We start from the raw sequence: 18,521 nt of genomic DNA on the forward strand, positions 1-18,521 counted from the left end.
AAGCCGCAGTAAATGGAGGGCGTGATTCTTCTGTCCGTTCGCTACCGAGGGATCGGGCTACTAGTCCACACCGGTGGGAAAACCGCTGAAAGGCCGACGGCCCGGCTTGGGCCCAATTGCAAAGCCGGTCCAGGGCGCAGGCGCGCGGGCCCTCGGGGTCCGGGCACCATCTTGAGCCGTCGCGGGAGGCGATCCATCCCCGTCCTGGCCGTTCGGGGCTGCGAGGTTGGTGGGCTCGCGTTGTGGAGCCCCTCGGGACGTCGGTTTTCCCTCCCTTGCGAAGCCTCTGCGGGCGTCCTTGTCAGGCCTCGCGCTGGACTCAAGCCGTCGGGAATGAGGCGTTCCTCGGTGCCCGCACAACCTCGGTTCCCTTTGCCTGCCCGCGCTGCGGGGCTGCTTCTCGGCCGGGCCCACCGAAGACCTCCAGCCTCACCGCCAGGTTTCTTCAAACAGCGAGAAACCTTCCAGGAAGAGCTTCTGAAGTTCGGGGCCCGCTCCCTACCTCTGTTCCACCCTCGTGTTTTCTCTGAATTTGGGCTTTCCCGTGACCACCATTGACTTGACTAGAGGAAGCTTTGAGTCTAGGAAACTGCCTTTGATTAGGAATCGGTTGTCGGAACAGCCAGCCTCTTGTCTTTGAAACAGCTTTCTTGAGACATAAATTAACTTACCTTAAAACTTACCCACTGTAAGTGTTCAACTCAACTTTTTTTCTTTTTCTTTTTTTTAAAGCACAATTAAAGAGTTGTGCCGGGCTTCCCTGGTGGCTCAGCTGGTGAAGAATCTGCCTGCAAAGCGGGAGACCTGGTCGATCCCTAGGTTGGGAAGATCCCCCGGAGAAGAGAAAGGCTGCCCACTCCAGTAGTCTGGCCTGGAGAACCCCATGGGCTGTATGGTCCATGGGGCCGCGGAGAGTCAGACAGGACTGAGCGGCTCTGACTTCACTGAGGAGTTGTGCAGGCCCCGCTGCAAGGCCGCTTTAGAACAGTTCCCCTCGGTCCCGCCCGTTTGCACTCCTGCCGCTGAGGAGCCATGAGTTTACTTTGTCTCTTTAGATTTCCCTTTTCTGGAAGTCTCATGAAAATGAAGTGGTGCAGTATGTGGTATTTTGCGGCTGGCTTCTTAAACTTAGCATAAGGCTTTTGAAGTCTCTTTATCAAGAGTTGGGAAGTCAGATGGTTTTGGTTCAGAACCGCTCTGCTGGGAGTTTAGATAATTTGTGAAGACAGCTGACTGGGCACTATTGGAATGCCGTTGCCCCCACAACCCCTGCCATAAGTTTGGCTCAGGTTTTCCAATTTCTCTTTTCCATGGGTCGAACATGTTTGATTAGGATTTTGAGATTTATTACCATGGAATGGTAGGGAGTCTGTTAAGGATGCTGACTTTGCTGCCTGATTTGGCTTTTAACTTCTTAGTTGTGAGACTGTCAACAGCCATTTAGTCTCTGTGGTTCTCAGTTCAGGAAGTAATCATTCCTACCTTAGATGAATTACTGCATAGAAAGTCTTAAAGTAGTTCCCTGACACACACTCCAGCTGAAAATGTTAACTCTCCTTATCTTACAGGGATTCCTTTCCAGGGGAGAGAGGGTGGTGAGTCAACAGACGAGTGCTATTGCAACCGACTCCGCTAGGGTATAACACTGGTGTGTTAGGTTGAGAAGCCTTTTCTTTTAACTTTTTATTTTCTATTGGAGTATAGTTGATCAACAATGTTGTGTTAGTTTTAGGTGTACAACAGAGTGATTCAGTTGTACAGACACATTCAGTTGTACCTATTCTTTTCAAATTCTTTTCCCATTTAGGTTGTTACACGGTAATGAGCAGAGTTCCCTATGCTCTGCAGCAGGTCCTCGTTGATTATCCATTTTAAATATAGTGATGTGTAAATGTTAATCCCAAACTCCCTAAATATCCCTGACCCCCCCCAATTCCCTACTGGTAACCATAAGTTCCTTCTCTGTGTCTGTTTTGTAGATAAGTTTGTAATTTTATTTTATTTTTTAGATTCCACATACAAGCGATAGATGTTTTTCTTTCTCTGAGTTACTTCCCTCAGTGTGACAGTCTCTAGGTCCATCCATGTTGTTGCAAATGGCATTATTCTATTTTTTTAATGGCTGAGTGATACTCCATTGTACATATGCGCCACATTTTCTTCACCCATTCATTTCTGGGGGGACATTTAGGTTGCTTCCATGAACTTAGCTGTTGTAAACAGTGCTGCAGTGAACACTGGGGGTGCTGGGGGTGCACGTATCCTTTTGGACCGTGGTTTTCTCCAGATCCATGCCAAGGAGTGGGACTGTAGGGTCACGGTAGCCCTGTGTTTAGTTTTTAAAGAGTCTCCATGCTGTCCTCCTTAGTGGCTGCACCAGTTTACATTCCTACCAGCAGTATAGGAGGGCTCCCTTCTCCACACCCTCAAATCAGTTTATGGCACAGAACTGTTTGTTCCCTGGGAGTCGGCAGTGGTAGTGAAAGTTGCTCAGTTGTGACCGACTCTTTGTAATCCCATAGATTGTAGCCTGCCAGGCTCTTCTGTCCATGGAATTCTCCAGACAAGAATGCTGAAGTGGATTGCCATGCCCTTCTCCAGGGGATCTTCCCGACCCAGGGATCGAACCCTGGTCTCCTGCATTGCAGGCAGATTCTTTACCGTACAGGTCACCAGGGAAGCCTTGGAAGTCAGTAGGAAGCTTCTATATACTCCTCCCCACCTCAAGATTATTTTGGTAGTTTTGGTACTTTTATTTTCTCAGGAAAGTGTGCATTTCCTCAATATTTGCAGACCAGATTAAAATTAAATGGTGTCATGTTAAGAGTGTAGACTCTGAAGACAGAAGCAAGGGTTAGAGGCCTGAGCTTCTTGGGCAATGTGCTTAACCTCCTGAGTCTCCAATTAACCCAGAGAATTGGATAACAATGGTACCCTGCTTTCCTTGGTTGAGGATTACATGGAAATCTTGTATTTAGCAAAGCACCTGGAATCGTAGGGAAAGTTCTGTAACTGTCAGCTGTTGTTATTTTCATTATGCAGAGTTCTTTCCAATTAAAACAGCTGTGGGGTTGTAAACCTTTATGAACCAGTCATTAAAAGGAACTGGGACGTCCTCCACTGTTTTTGAGGCCTTGGAACGCGTTCTGGAACATAGAAATTTGTTCCTTGAAAGTTTGGAAGGAAGTTTCCATTCCTACTCCAGTCACCCTTTAAAGCCATGCTTTTTCTTCCTTTGAGGGAGTACTTTTTATATACTCCCCCTCCATTTTTCACTAAGAGTTTTAAATTTAATACCCAAAAGAATGAGGGTCCATAAATCTTCCCTGCTAAGGGCCAAACAGTAAATATTTCAGGCTTTGTGGGATATGTGGTATCTCTCCGAATCACTTAGCTGAGCCACTGGAGTGTGAAAGCAGCCATAGAGAGGATGTCAGCATGGCTGTGGCTGTGTCCAATAAAACCGTATTTATGAACACTGAAATGTGGACTTCATACCATTTTCATGTGTCACAAAGTATTATTTTTATTTTTTCCAATCAATTAACCACTTTTTCATTCAACTATTCTGTGTCCAAATTGTACCTACTTCAGACAATTGTCTTGACTAGTAAGTAAGCTAACACTTAATGAAACACTTAGAAAAATTTGACACATATAAGTTCTCCATTAATATTAGCTGTTACTATTTCACAAGATATATTTGGGGTTAAAAACTCCTATGCTGTGTTGTTAAAATGAAAGACTTTTGCCTCTTTTCCCTGAAATGGTGCAATTTATAAAGCATAGGAATTGTACCTTGGAAATGAGAAGAAACTTGCTGGTAAATGGCAAGGGATTAGGGCACTTTCTGAAGAAAGCGCTCCCTTGATATTTGCCAAGTTTTTATTATCTGCCTTCCTCTCAAGAATGATCCATTCCATTATGGCTTTCAAATTTCATATCTCAGAAGTGTATTCGGTGGTGAGAGCTTGGGTGTCTCGAGGATCTGGATTTGATTGCTGACTCTACCGTCTACTAACATGTGACGTGGGACAAGCTGCCCACCTCCCATAGCTCAGTCCTGATCTATGAAACCTGGATAATAATAGTGTCTATTTCATAGAGCTTCTGTGAAGATTAAGCACACTAGTGCATGTGAAGTGCTCGGCGCCAGGCCTTGCCCACTGTGAAGGTTTAATAAACGACAGCTATTGCTTCTGTTGTCCTCCAGGGCACTCTCACTGAAGTCAGACCCATTTGAGATGGAAAACCACTTGCTAGGTTTTTTAATGGGTACCTTCTCTCTCATTCTAAGTTTGGAATGTTTCATAATATTGTAGGAATTTTCTGTTCTTAGGACATTGCTCTTGTGAACCTGTTAGCCATCAGTTTATGTTTCTCAACAAGGGGGCCGTTTCTTGAAGATTCTCACTTTATTTGCATAGAGTTGTGTTGGGAAGTAGAAAGCACTGTAGACAGACAGACCTAGGTTTGAGTCTTGACTGTCTCAACCAGATTATGAACTTGAGTAAATGACATCTTCCCTGAGCTGCAGATTTCCCATTTATAAAACAAGTATATTAGTTCTCGTTTCATTAAGATTATCAGGAGCACTCACCCAGATACATATTTTTAAATAACAGTTTCATCTAGATGTAATTAATTCACTACCATACAGTTCACCCACTTCACTGGTATTTAATACATTCAGAATTGTGCAACCATAATCAGAATCAATTTTAAAACATTTTCATTACCCCAAAAAGAAACCTTCACTCTTCATTCCCCTCTGCCCTAGCCTTAGGCAATTGTTAATCTACTTTCTGTCTGTGCCTATTCTGGACATTTCATATAAATGGAATCATACGATATTGTGGGCCTTTATGACTGTTTCCTTTCACTTAGCATAATGTTTTCAAAGTCCATCAATGCTGTAGCATGTATCAGTACTTCATTTTTTATTGCCAAATACTCTGTTGTATGGATATACCACCTTTTATTTATCCATTTATCAAACAGTGGGTCCATCAAATGATGGGCAGTTGAGTTATTTCTACTTTTTGAAGTGGAAACTCAGTATCACTCGTGTGATACTGCTGCTATGAACATTCATGTACAAGTTTTTATGTGAATATATGTTTTCATTTCACCATTTAAGGAATTGCCAGACTGTTTTCCAAGCAGCACCCAGATCATTTTTAAAGAACTTGACTCCTAAAACTTGACATAGAGCAAATGCCTCATACAAGATAGCCATTTTATTGTAAAAAATGTGTTCTTGAAGGCCACTCTTCTAATTTAGCTGAATAAACTTGCAAACCTTCTGTCTTTTTAAATGCTCTGGAACAATGTGTACCAAATAAGAATAATTTGCTCCTTGAGCATTTGAAGGACAGTTCCAGTCAAACTGAGATTTCAAATAATTTCTGCTTCCCTAGAAAGTGATGCATTCCTTTAAGATTTTCCAATTTGTTGGTGCTTCCCTAGAAAGTGATGCATTCCTTTAAGATTTTCCAATTTGTTAGTGCTAAATAAATATTAGTTTTTAATCTCATAGAGACTGTGAGGTTGAAAATCGTTGTGCTAGGCTATTAAAATGTGGAGTCTTGTCAGTTGCTCAGTCATGTCCAACTCTTTCTGACCCCATGGACCATGCAGGGCTTCCCTGTCCTTCACTACCTCCCAGAGTTTGCTCAAATTCATGTCCATTGAGTTGGTGATGCTATCTAACCATCTCATCTTCTGCCACCCCTTCTTGTTTTGCCTTCAGTCTTTCCTAGCATCCGGGTCTTTTCCAGTGAGTCAGCTCTTCGCATAGAAATTATAAAATAGAGAGTCTTAGCACATAGGAATTCTTTGTAAGAAGATTTCTCCTAAATTTTTTCCTATTCCATTGGTAGTCAGTTTTAGTAATTCTTATTTTCCTTGACTGAAGAAGGAAATGGCAACCCACTCCAGTATTCTTGACTGGAGAATCCCAGGGACAGAGGAGCCTGGTGGGCTGCCGTCTATGGGGTCACACAGAGTCGGACACGACTAAAGTGACTTAGCAGCAGCAGCATTTTCCTTGACAGTGTTCATTCTCATTAAAATTTTTGTATCATTTGTCTAAAACCTTGGTTAATATTAACATGTTCACTTTAACTTTGAATAGGTAATTTATTTGTGTGGCTCAAAATTCAAAAAGGAGAAAGGGTATACAGTGAAAATTTCCTTCCCACATCCCTTCTCTCAGCACCAGTTTCCCTCCCTGTAGATAACCAGCGTCACTAGTTCTGTGTATTTTCTTTCCAAAGTTATTTCATGTATATTGAAGCAAACGTGTATATTGTTTGCCTCTTTGTTTAACAAATGAAGCATATTATATTCAGTATTCAGCACCTTGACTTTCACTTAACAGTGTCTCTTGGAGATCATTCCATAAGGTATTTCTCATCTTTTTTTTTTTATGGCTATGGGAGTTTCTATTACGTGAAATGTGTAGAATTTATAAAATGTTTCTCTAATCTCCAGCTGTTTTTCTGCTTTCTGATTCATGTTTTACTTTTATCTCGATGATGGTCTTTTTCCTATTCTCTTCAGATTTATTTTGGTGGGCCTTTGGCAAAATGAACCAGATAAGAGTGTGGGTTCTCTCCTGGGCTGACAATCTGCGTTGTGAAAGCCAGATCACCTCTCCATAACATTCTCATCACATCCTGAGGTGTTGACATGTGAGTATGTGTGGAAATCATGCCACTTTTTGGGAGACTTGAGTGAGATTCGAGTGCTGGCTGATCACCCTGGGGGGAATTTTTGTGGCAAGCTAGAGATTGTGATTGTCAGGGATCTCCATTCCTTAAGTGGCCTCCAAGGCCTTGCAAGGTCCGACTTCTCTCTCCCTCCTTTGTCCTAAGCCGGTCTGTATTCTAGCTGCATGATTCTCCATAGTCCTCTCTGCCTCCTGACCTTTGTACATGCTGTTTGTTAGACATGGAATGTTTTTCCTCAGCACCTGGTCCAAGTCAGACTCCCTCATATACATGCTTATAGCACAGTGTATCGTCGTCACATTTACTGCGTGTCATTCATCTTATTTATGTGGCTGTTTATAATTGTTTGGTGTCACCGTGAACCATACACCCCAGTGAAAGCAGAAACTGCATCTCCTTTATCATTTTATCCCTAGTGTCTGGATCTGTTTGATAATACCTGTTTATTAAATGGTTGAATAAATGAGTGTCTACCATTTTGCCAGTTCAGGATTAGAGCTTTCTGCCTGGCAAACCAATATGAGAAAAAAGTATGTGAATAACCTTTTGTCTTTTAGATAAGTATTTTGCTTGGCATGTGATAACTTGACTCTGAGTGCTTGTGCTCCCTGTGAGGGAAGGCGCCTGCTGCCCTCTTGGACAGGGGGGTGTGAGCAGAACTGTGGGTAGGCGAGCCTTCCTGGCCTATAGGAAGTCTCGTAGTTCTGAACCTTAACACTGTCAGCCAGATTTGACACTGAATTTTTCTCTGCTAACATCAGATTTGTGACGGGGTTCTCCTTTGCCTGTCTTTAATCTTATGTGTAGTTAACTGTTTGATATTTGAATTTAGAAGCAGTTTTTGTGATAGACTTTGTTGCCTTTATGTGGATATTTGGTTTTCTGTTGTCTTGAAATTCCTAGAGGGGGTTAAAAAATTAAGTTCACTCTCAAAGAAAATTGGTTAGATTTGCATTACTGAGGAACTGTATACAAATTTGTGTACTAAGATAATTACCTATCCAGCACTGAATATGCAAGAGTACTAAATATATATGCAAGAGCACTAAATACTGAAGAACACATTTTTGAATTTGTTTTTGTAGAGTACAGTGTTCACTTCACAGCTCTGTGTGGAAAACTTCCAGAGTCAGAGCTCTAGCCGACCTCTCCAGAGTACCTACTCAACATCTCCACTTGCGTGAGGGTAAGCATTTCAAATGTAACATATCAAAAAGAGAGCTCTGGATTTTCTGCTCTTCCCCTGCCCAAACCTGTGACTCTACAACTCACTAAATAACACTTCTATCTACCCAGCTGCTCAAACCAAAAATATAGGAATCATTTGTGATGTTTTTTTCCTTTGCCACAAATACACAAATTATCAGCAGGGTTTGTCTATTTTGTCTCCAAAACACCCGTTGTATTTGTCCACTTCTCCTTATCTCTCCACTACCATCCTGCTGGTTCAGAGCACTGTCATCCTGCCTAGACAGCTGCCTCCTAACTGGTCTACGGGCCTCCTCTCTTTTCAATCTCTAGTCCCCTAGTTCTCCACACAGCAACATGAATTGTCTTTCAATGGATTATGTCAGACCTTATTTAAACATCTTTAATGACTCCGTATCACCTTTTAGATCAAATTCAAGATCTTTATCTTGGCCTCCAGTTCCTAAAGAACTGGCTTTTGCACACCTGTAAAACCTCATTTTACGCCCCTCTACTTCATTCTTGCTATCCTCCAGGCATTCTGGTGTCTATTTTTTTCCTTTTTAGTCTTTGTATATTGCTATTTTATCTGTCTAGAATATTCTTCCCCTTGCTCTTCCCAGGGCTAGCTGTTTCTCACGGTTTAGTTTTAGCTTCTCTTCCTCAGAGAAGCCTTCCCTGACTGCTCTATTTAACTGCCACACAAACACTTACCCACCTCTCCACCTCATTGCAGCTGCCAGTTTTTTTTTCAGACTCCTCACTGCAATTTTTAAAGGTTTATTTTGTCAACTTTATGTATTTTGCCAGCTAGACTGAAGCTTAAAGACATATTTATGAAATAAATGACTTAGGGCAGGGGCCATTTCGAATTTAATTGCAGTGAGCCAGAACCTGGCCTAGCATTGGTCCATATATATATATATATATATAAGGCACTCAAATAGTTCTTAAAGAATGGATGAGTAAGCATTCGTTGAAGAGACTTAACCATGTACTAAACTCTATGCAAATCCATGGGATCATAATACCCAGATCACCCAATCTGTTAATGATTTATTGTAGACCAGGGGTTGTCAAACTCAAGACCCATTTACACTCTTTTTTTTTTTTTTCTTTTTTTATTAGTTGGAGGCTAATTACTTTACATCATTAGAGTAGTTTTTGTCATACATTGAAATGAATTAGCCCCATTTACACTCTTGAAAATGATTTAGGGCTCCAAAGAATTTTTGTTTATGTGGATTACACCTATCAATATATATAGTTTTAGAAATTAAAATTTTAAATGTATATTAATTTAAAATAGGTAGTAAGTTTATTACATGTTAATATAAGCAACCTTTTTTAAATTTAATGTTAATAATTCCCAAAGCAAAAGACTACTGAGAAGAATGGCATTGTTTTAAATCTTTACAAATCTCTTTAACAACTGGCTTGAATGAAAACAGCTAGATTCTCAACTGCTTCAGCATTCACTCGGTGATGATACCACATGTCATAGAGCCTCAGGAAAACCCCATTGTACACTTGGGAAAGAAGTGAGAACTGCTGTAGATAATTTAGAAAATAGTATTTTGGAGATTTCCCTGGCAGTTCAGTGGTTAAGACTTTGCGTTTCCAGTGCAAAGGGTGTGGGTTCGATCTCTGGTTGGGGAACTAAGATCCCACCTGCCAGGCAGTGAGCCCTCCCCCCAACAAGAAAAGGATAATATTTTTGATTGAGTTGGTGCTGTGAATGCTGCATTCACACTTCAACCTCTTTTTAATATAACTTCCAGTGATCTAGAAGTGCGTGACATTTGTATGGATCAAAAACTGAACAGAAAAACAAGGATCTGTGGGGTTGAAGAGCTGAACCTGTTGGACTTCTGATCTTTAAATAGGTGGAGGTAGTTAACAATTTGACTGCTGTGGAGTAACAAGGTCCAGAAGCACTCCATGCATATTGAGGTCCCAGGCTCACTGTGTCAAACAGGGGCTGGGGTGAGATTCTCCTGACATGAAATGAGACTGGAAAAAAGCCAGTAATAGTTACTCAGGGCTTCAGCTTATATTAAGAGCAGTGGCAGGAGTGAACACATGGCCATGTAGAGCAGACCCAGCCTGTGCTTAAATTTTGCTCAGTGACTGACATACCCGTTTATCACATGGCACAGAGCCCCCATTTGACTTGTCTCAGGACTAAGTTTCTCAGAGCAAAGAAGACACAACCAAAAAAAAGAAAAAAGCTAGATATGGAGGGAAGAGACAGGTGGGGTCAGGGGTGATAGCTAAGTGTTCTAAGAAACACTTAGAAACTAGATTTACAAAGCACTGAGTTAAACATAGGAAAACTTAATAAGCAAGACAACAAAATCAGCTGTCAGGATGAATTCATTCCTGATAAAATGCAATTCTAATAATTTCAGTATAACTTTAAGATTCTTGAAAGATAAAGAATAGTATTCATAAAATGTTCATCCATTTGACAAAGGTGGATATAAAAAAGTATGGATTAAAAATCTTACACATGAAAAAAAAATGGCCACTGTAAAACACATCAAGGTAAACACTATATTGGATGCAGTTCAAAAGAGGAGTTACTTAGAAAGCAACCCAGAAAAGTATATGAAAAGTAGAGAACATAAACAAAGGACAGACTAAGAAGGGCAAATATACTCTATTAGGTTGAGAAGAGAATAAAGTTGAAATGGCAGAAAAGCTATATTGGCCAAGATAGACTGGCCAAGAATTCTGCAGAATGGCAGAAAGACCTTCATTGGTCACACAAGTCCTGAGCAGGAGAAACAAAAATAAATCCATATGTAACACCTTTTGAAAAGCCACAGAGGAAAAAACCAATGCTATTAGGAACATTTAGATCATAGCAAACCTCATCAGCAATGTTAGATGTTGAAGACAATAAAATAATATCTTCAAAATAAGAGAAGGGTCTCTTTAGAATTCCATACCTAAGTAAACTGTCATTCAAAAAAATATCTTAAAGCCATTTTTAGAAACACAAATAGACTGCCCCCTATACTAAAAGGCTTAGTTAAGGATTTATTACAGTGAGGGGAAAAAAAGAACCTAGAGAGGAGTAAAATTCAAGAAATGAGAATAAATTATCAATAAATGTAATTAATCATTGACTGCAAAAATTGTGCTTTGGGTTTGTTTTAAAAATATGTAGCTAAAATTCTAGACAGTAACCAGGAAAGTAGGAATAAGAACTTCAATGAATTGCTAAGGTATGCCAGCTTCCTTTATTATTTTATACTCTGTTTAAAAAAATAAGTACTTGCATATAATTAGGAATTTAAAGCTAGACAATAAAATAACAAATTTAATTGAAAGCTTTCAAATTAGCAAAGGGAAAAAAAATAAGCTTGATCAACTCAGTAGAAGGCAGGAAAGGAGAAAATAAGGAACAAAGGAAAAGGCACATTTAACAAGCAAGTATATCAGAAATATAAAATGTGAACAGATTAACTCCCCTATTAAAGGCAGACTTCAAGATTAATTTCTCTGATATCTGATTTAGAGGAAATCATGAGCTTGTTCCTACCTGAAAACATGGCCTTGAAATACATAAAAGCAAAAACTAAAAAGAATTACCAGGAGCAGTGAATGAAGCCATAGGCTAATGGGAGATTTTTTAAAAAAATAATTATTTAGAACTGATATATCAAGCAGACAGAAAATAAGAATACTGAAAATGTAAACACAGAACTTGATCCTATGGACATAAATAGAAATTGGTACCTGACAATTAGAGAATACTTATTCTTTTCTAATACACTGAACAATTAAAAATTGATTACATCCTAAGATCACAAAAGAAATTTTAACAAATATCAAATAATAACATATAGGCCATATCATTTGGCTATAATGTAGTTAAATTGGAAATCTATAATCAAAAGACTTTTAAAGAACTTGAAAACCTAAATACATTCCTTAGTGTGACTAAGAGGAAATCTATTTGCAGCAATGGAATATAGTACCAAACAACAGTGAAATGTATGGAATGCGGTTCAAGTGGTACTTGAAAGGAATGTAATAGCCTTAAATGTACCTGTTAAAAATTAAGAAAGATTAAAGGTAAATGAGTTAAATGTGCAACTCAAGATGCTAGGAAAAGAAACTCAAAGAGAAAAAAAGGAAATAATAAAATAGAGAGCAGAAATTAAATATAAAAGAAGAATAAGTAAAGAGGACAAATTTGTTAGAAAATATAAATGACCTAAATTGACTCAAGATAAAGCAGAAATATAGAACAAAACTAAGGAAACCAAGTAAAAAATATTTCATGCAAAAAGACATCAGATTTAACTTTATAGTGAGTTATGTTAAACTTTCAAAAAATGAGAAACTCTATTTTATATGTTCTGTTATAGAGAATATAAGCAGGAAGAAAATCCAAATAATTTTATAAGGCTAGTATAACCTTGATACCAAAATGAAACAAATATAGTAGAATAAGAACTTAGGTGCAAAAACCAAAAGTAAAATATAACTCAGTAGTATCCTGCTACATGTGTATATAAATCAGACCCTCATTATCATGATCAAGTAGGGGTTACAAATGCCACATGTTTCAACATCAGAAAATTTGCCTTAATTCTCCACATTAACAGATTATATAACATAATCTTCCCAATAGATAACAGAAAAGGCATTACATAAAAATTAAATGTATTCATGATAAAATTTTTAGAAAACTAGAACTAAAGGGAATTTCCTTAATCCCCAACAAAGAGGCTTTGCAAACAAGCTTACTATGGACATTTTTACTTGATAGTAAAGGATAAGTATCCCCTTTCAAGTCTAGAACAAGATTTATTCCATATTTCCCCAGAGGTCCTAGAGAATGCATTATGATAGAAATGAGATATAATTGTCAATAAAAATCTAAAAACTGTCATAAACAGATTAACATTTTTAAAGCGTCCAGGAAAATCTGTGAGAAACTATTAGAGCTAACAAGGACAGGTCAGCAAATTCACTGGATTTAAAAAAAAAAAACATACAAAAAGCAATAGTAGATAATTCTCAAAAACCATAATCCAAGACAAATCATGAGAAACTGTTAGACAAACTCAAATTGAGACTTTCTACAAAATACCTCACCACTACTCCTCAAAACTGCTAAAGTCATGAAAAACAAGGAGATACCGAGGAGCTGTCACAGCCTGGAGTTGTCTAAGGACACACAACTAAATGTAATGTGGTGTTCTAGATGGGGTCCTGGGACAGAAGAAAGACATTTATGGCAAATCTATAGTATAATTACTAGCTTTGTGCTAGTGGTAATTTCTTCATTTGACCACGTACTGAAGTTAGGTAAGATGTAAACATCAGGGGGGACTGAGGAAGCAATGTTTACATTATCTTTGCAACTTTTCTATAAATATGAAATTATTTTTTAAAAGCTTTATCACTGTTTTAACTCAAAAATAACGTGTTAGGTAAGTAATAGGAAAAAAGACCTCCAAAAGTCAACTAAGATCTTTATGGGAAAAAATTACAATGTACTGTTGTTGTTGGCTGTAGAAGACATGAATAAACAGGTAGCACAGATCATAGGCAAAGATGAGATGTTGTGATAAAATGTTTTTGGTTCTCTTTAAATTTTTTTGTGGATTCAGTAAAATGTCAAGGGCTAAGAATAGCCAAAGACACTTTTGAAAAACAAGGTAGGGCAATTGTCCTTTAAGATATCAAGATATTGTAAGGCTCCAATAATTAATGCACACATGTGGACCAATGGGACAGACTAGAGGTTAGGAACACTCATATAGAAACATGATATATGTCAGGAGAAAAAATAGATCCATACCGCAGAATATATATAAAACTAAACCTAAAAAGACTAAAACGTAAGGGTATTGTATCTTTATGACTTCAGCGTGGAGAGGGATTTCTTAAGGTATAAAAAGAAGAAATCTGAAGGAAAAGATTAAATTTTACAGCACAAATATTTAACATTCTTCCGTGCCAAAAGATTTTGATGCCTTTTAACTTTGTTCATGGTATGGATTTTAGACATATTGAAGTATGATTGGGGTCAAGAATAGAAGGTAATTCAAGCTGCAACATGATGTCTTATTTACGGTTAAAGAAGATGCTCTCTAGAAAATACTAGAGGGAAAGGTTTGAAGTCAAAGCAGGTAGTCAAGTGAGTAGGCTAATACCTAGGGGGCAATGATTAGGACTATCATGCAGAGCAAAAAGGGGACAACTTTGGAGTGTGTCTTGGATGTAGAGCCAGCAGGACCTGCTGGCGAGGTGAATGTTGGTGGGAAGGGAACCAGGAATCCAGAACAATTGCAAGACTTTTGGCTGCTGCAGCTGGTGCTGTTTATAGAAACAAGGAAAAGGGGCATTGCTGTTTGTTTTCGTGTTTTCAGTTGCCCGTTTGACATCCTGGTAGAGCACTCGGCTGTTAGGCAGCTCGCTGGGCATATGAGACTCGGCTTCTGTGGAGAGTTCCGTGCCAGGGGGAGCTGTTGGCATGCAGGTGGCTCTGAAACCATCCCGCGAGGTGAGACTGCTGCCTAGGGAGTAGATGTTAAGGGAGAAGGCTAGTGACTGAGTTCTGAGCACTGGGAGCTTGAACAGAGCAGAAGCCAGCTAAGAGAACAGAAGGGGGAAACCAGGGTAGTGTAGTGTCTCTGAAAATAAGATGGTCTGAGTTTTTATCATTGTTTTAATGAGGATGTTGAATGTTACTGAAAGATCAAGTGAGATTAAGAACAAGTCTCCTAGCCACATAGAGAACTGCTGAAATTGCCAAGTGGTTTCGGGAGTGTGGAAAGGAGGAAGCCCCCCGTGTGGCATGGTAAGGGGAGAGAATGCGCAGTAAGTCTATTGAGTCGGTGACAGAGACCACTCCATCAAGAAGGCTTTATTGGCCGGTGCCAGAAGGGAGTGCTGAGAAAGGGGAGACGCTCTGAGAGCATGTGCTATCTGATGGGAGTGAATGATGCGGGATCCAGAGAAAAACCTGTGTTGCAGATAGAGCTCTTTGAGGAGAGAGGGGATGGAGGGGTCCCTTGAATGTGTTAAATCACCTTCCAGACCCTAGCCAGACTTTAAATTCCCCTCCGGGGTTCGGAAAAAACACCTCTGTGGGACGCTGGGCACCTGCAGCGTCCAACAGCTCCCCCAGCGGCTCCTGACGTGTGTGGCCAGATTTGGAAACCTCTTCCCTAAGCTTAGGACCGCATTCACTCTCAGTGGTACCTCTAGAATTTCCGTGGATGCACCTGAGGAGTACATTTCAAGGGTGCAGAGCAAAGGCATTTTCATTCAGATTTTCTGTTTACGTGGCACTGCTGGCTGACCGGAGACTGTTGAAGTCTTGGAGGGTTTCAAACACCGCCCCCCCTCACCCCCCGCCCTAGGTCAGCAGCTTCCAGTATCCCCAGGAACCACTGATTTATAAATATTTATACTTACGAAGTGTAAATATAAATTTTCATTTTGGATATCCTATTCTTTATGTTCTTGGGTAACGTACGTTTTGTAATTAATTATATCTCATGAATCTTCTTTAAAATTCAAGTCTTACATTTTAACTGGCCGGCCACATAAAATTGCACGGTATGGCTTTGCCCGAGTACAGTTTGGTGCTTCCACAGAGTGCCTTTTTCTCATAAAAAGTGACGCTCGCTGAGCATGCCTGCATGGACTCGCTCACACCTCTCCGCTTTATTCCTGGAGAGTGGGGCGGCCGGATCACCCGCGCCTCGGGAGGCTCTCTGAGACGCCCCGCGGCTACCGCACGACAGAACGCGTGTTTCTGGAAGGGGAGTCTGGCAGAATGGACTGGAGACGGGCAGGAGCCCTCCTCCATCTTCCTTCCCCTCACTCCCGTGGCCCCCGAAGTGACCGGCCGACAATTTCTTGCACGCTTCCCCAGAGGTTTAACCGCGTGTATGTTCACCCTTAACAAACAAGTGCGAATACTTACCGGGTCGTGTCTGCATGGTTCGGCCTGACCGTCGGTGTGACTGGCGGCCGAGTCTTCGGTGGTGGTCTGTCCTGCGAGGCGCAGCCCGCATTTCCCGCCGCACACAGGTCTCCGCAGGCGGCGGTGCGCCCCGCACGCCAACGGTCTGGCTGGACGGCGGTGGACCGGCCCGGCGGCGGCGCGCGCGGCCGCTTGAGGAGAGCGCCTGCGGAGCCGCGCGGGTCTGCGATCTCGGTTTTTCGGTCTTTGGAAGTCGGGTCAAGAGTTCTGTCCCGTAGGTCTGTCAGCCATTTGTGCTTTTCTGTGAATTGCCAGTGTCCTCCCTTTTTGCCCATTTTTCAGGCGCGATTTGGTCTTTACCGTATCGGTTTCCAAGTTCTTCGTTTATTAGGAAAGTTAGCCCCGGGTCTTTCGTGTGTCCCAGGCGGAAAAGTCTCGTCTCCCACTTTCTCGTTTGTCTTTAACTTCAACATACATGTTTTTGCCCGCCAGCTTTTCACTTTCTTAGACAAATGTACGGGGTTGTTTGTTTGTTTGTTTGTGTGGTCTCTTCAGAGGATTTGCATTTGGGAGTCGTTGGTAAGGCTTTCTCCTTGTGACCCCCCCTTCTTTGTTTGGGGGTCGAACACCCCCCCCCCCCTTCCAGACCCTTCCTCAGGGCCCCTCGCGTTGGCTCCGTTGACGTCAACCTCCTGCCTTCGCGCCAAGCAGTCGCCACGGCAACCGCGGCCCGATGGGCAGGGCTGGGGGTGTGGCGAGGGGCCCTGGGCGCCGCGCACAGCCGTTGATTGGCCGGTGCCCGGCCCCGCCTCTGCGGAGAACCAGACAAGGAGCCGCGCGGCCGGGGCTCCGTGCAGACGCTGGGAGCCGCGGGAGAAAGAGGTTGGAGCAGAGGATCGGACTTGTCCACCCTTGGCTGGTGGTGCCGCTGAGCGCCTGGGGCCATGTGGGGGCACTAGACCTTGCACAGGCTGCGCTGTGGTCGAGCTGTCAGCCCGGGGCAGGGTGGTGCCTTGAGGTCCGGTGAGGTGAGTCCGGCTGCCCCGGCCCGCACCACCGCATCTGGATGGTGCGCCGGGATGGATGCCGCAGAGCCGGGACCCGGGTCAGCGGGCGAGAGCTGCCGCGCTTGCCGCAGCCGCACCATGTTGCGCGGCCAGCCGGAGTCTGGGGTTGGGTCTCCCATGCCACCTGTCTTGAGCGTAGCGTGTACAGGGACGGCTGATCATCCTGGGCAAGGGGTGGGACGGCCACGGGCTCCAGGCTCCGCGTCCGCTGGGGTGGGTGCTGGAGCAGTGGCGGCGGTCCCTGACGAGCAGCAGAAGTCACAGGGTGCCCCCGTCTTCCTCGGCTTGGCCTGAGGGCTGCAAAAGACACCCCATCCCCCGGGGTCCTAGACTAGCCAGGTCCCCTCCGGCCACCCCTGCATCCTTGCCGGTGTCTGGGGCGGGGCTTGCTTGCCGCAGTGGCGGCGGGAGGAGCTATAGGCGGGGCCGAGGATGGCAGTGCCTGCGGGGTGTGTTCTCAGGGCGGTGACGCGCTGCGGCCCACCCACCCTGGAGCAGTCTTTGGAGCGGCGGCGGAGATGGGCTGCAAGGACGCTGTTCTGATTGGCCGGGGCGGGCCGAGGGCTGTCGTGACAGTGGGTCTCAGAAGAGACCGTCCAGTTAAACCCGCCGCCGCGGTGCCATCTTTGATGGGGGCGGCAGAAGCTTGGCAGGCGCGGTCCGGCTGGCCAGCCACGGGGGCGGGGCTGCGGGTCGTGGTGCCCGAGTCTGAGCTGCGATTGAAGGCTAAGGGGGCCCTCTGTCACCCGTTTTTTGCTGGTCTCGGGTCGGCCGTGGAGATTTGCCGCGGACGCTTGCCGCGGACGCTTGCCGCGATGCGTCACCCCGACCGGCTTGTGGTCTGGTGGCGGGAGGGGGCTTCTTTCTGACCCGCGGGGGCCACACTGCTGTCACTCAGAAGCTGTCGTCCTGAGGACAGGGCCGCTGGCTGTTACTGTGCCCGCTGCCTCTCCGTGGCTGCCCTGGGGTTGCAGAGCATGACGCCCTTCTGCACTGCTTTTACCCTGGGATGTTTCTGGCTCCATGCTTTGGTTGGCGCTGTGGGGACTGGGCGGCGGGTACAGCCTAGACGCGTTGCACAGGTGCCGCGAGGGCATGGAGCCGCGGCCGTCTGTGGGGACCGAGTGCTGCAGAGTGCTGTGAAGCCCTGCCCGCTGTGACAATGTATATGGTGGCCGACAGGTGGCGCCGAGGCTCACTGCGCAGGAACCATTGTGAATAACGGCGGAGCTGCAGGGGTCGGGCTGAGGGAGGGGCTGCGGAGCCCTGCCCTCCCCACTGCAGTTTGTTGACAGACAAGCTGAGGCTTACTGTCCAGGCGCTGCCTTAAGTAACAGCGAGGCGGGTCTCGGGGCGGGCAGAGGGAGAGGCTGTAGCAGCCCGCCCAACTCAGCGCTGTTTGTTGACTGACAGGTGGCGCCAAGTCTTGATGGCAAGAGAAGATGGCACTGCGCAGGTGCCATCTTGAATGACAGTGGGGCTGGCCGCAGGCGGCGGGCTGAGGGCGGGGCTGCAGAGCCCTGCCCACTCCGGTGCTGTTTGTTGACTGACAGGCGGCGGCCGAGGCTTCCA

General features: G+C 43.7%; 1 long non-coding RNA gene across 1 annotated transcript; it reads left to right on the forward strand.

The window, feature by feature from the left end:
- Positions 1-200: 200 nt before the first annotated feature.
- Positions 201-8,670, forward strand: LOC139029999 (uncharacterized). The gene is made up of 3 exons (XR_011482339.1): positions 201-688; positions 6,565-6,695; positions 7,820-8,670. It is a non-coding gene; the product is annotated as an uncharacterized lncRNA (long non-coding RNA).
- The last annotated feature ends 9,851 nt before the right edge of the window (positions 8,671-18,521 follow it).

Source organism: Odocoileus virginianus, chromosome 20 (assembly GCF_023699985.2).
Source record: "Odocoileus virginianus isolate 20LAN1187 ecotype Illinois chromosome 20, Ovbor_1.2, whole genome shotgun sequence".
In the NCBI taxonomy this organism is placed as follows: domain Eukaryota; kingdom Metazoa; phylum Chordata; class Mammalia; order Artiodactyla; family Cervidae; genus Odocoileus; species Odocoileus virginianus.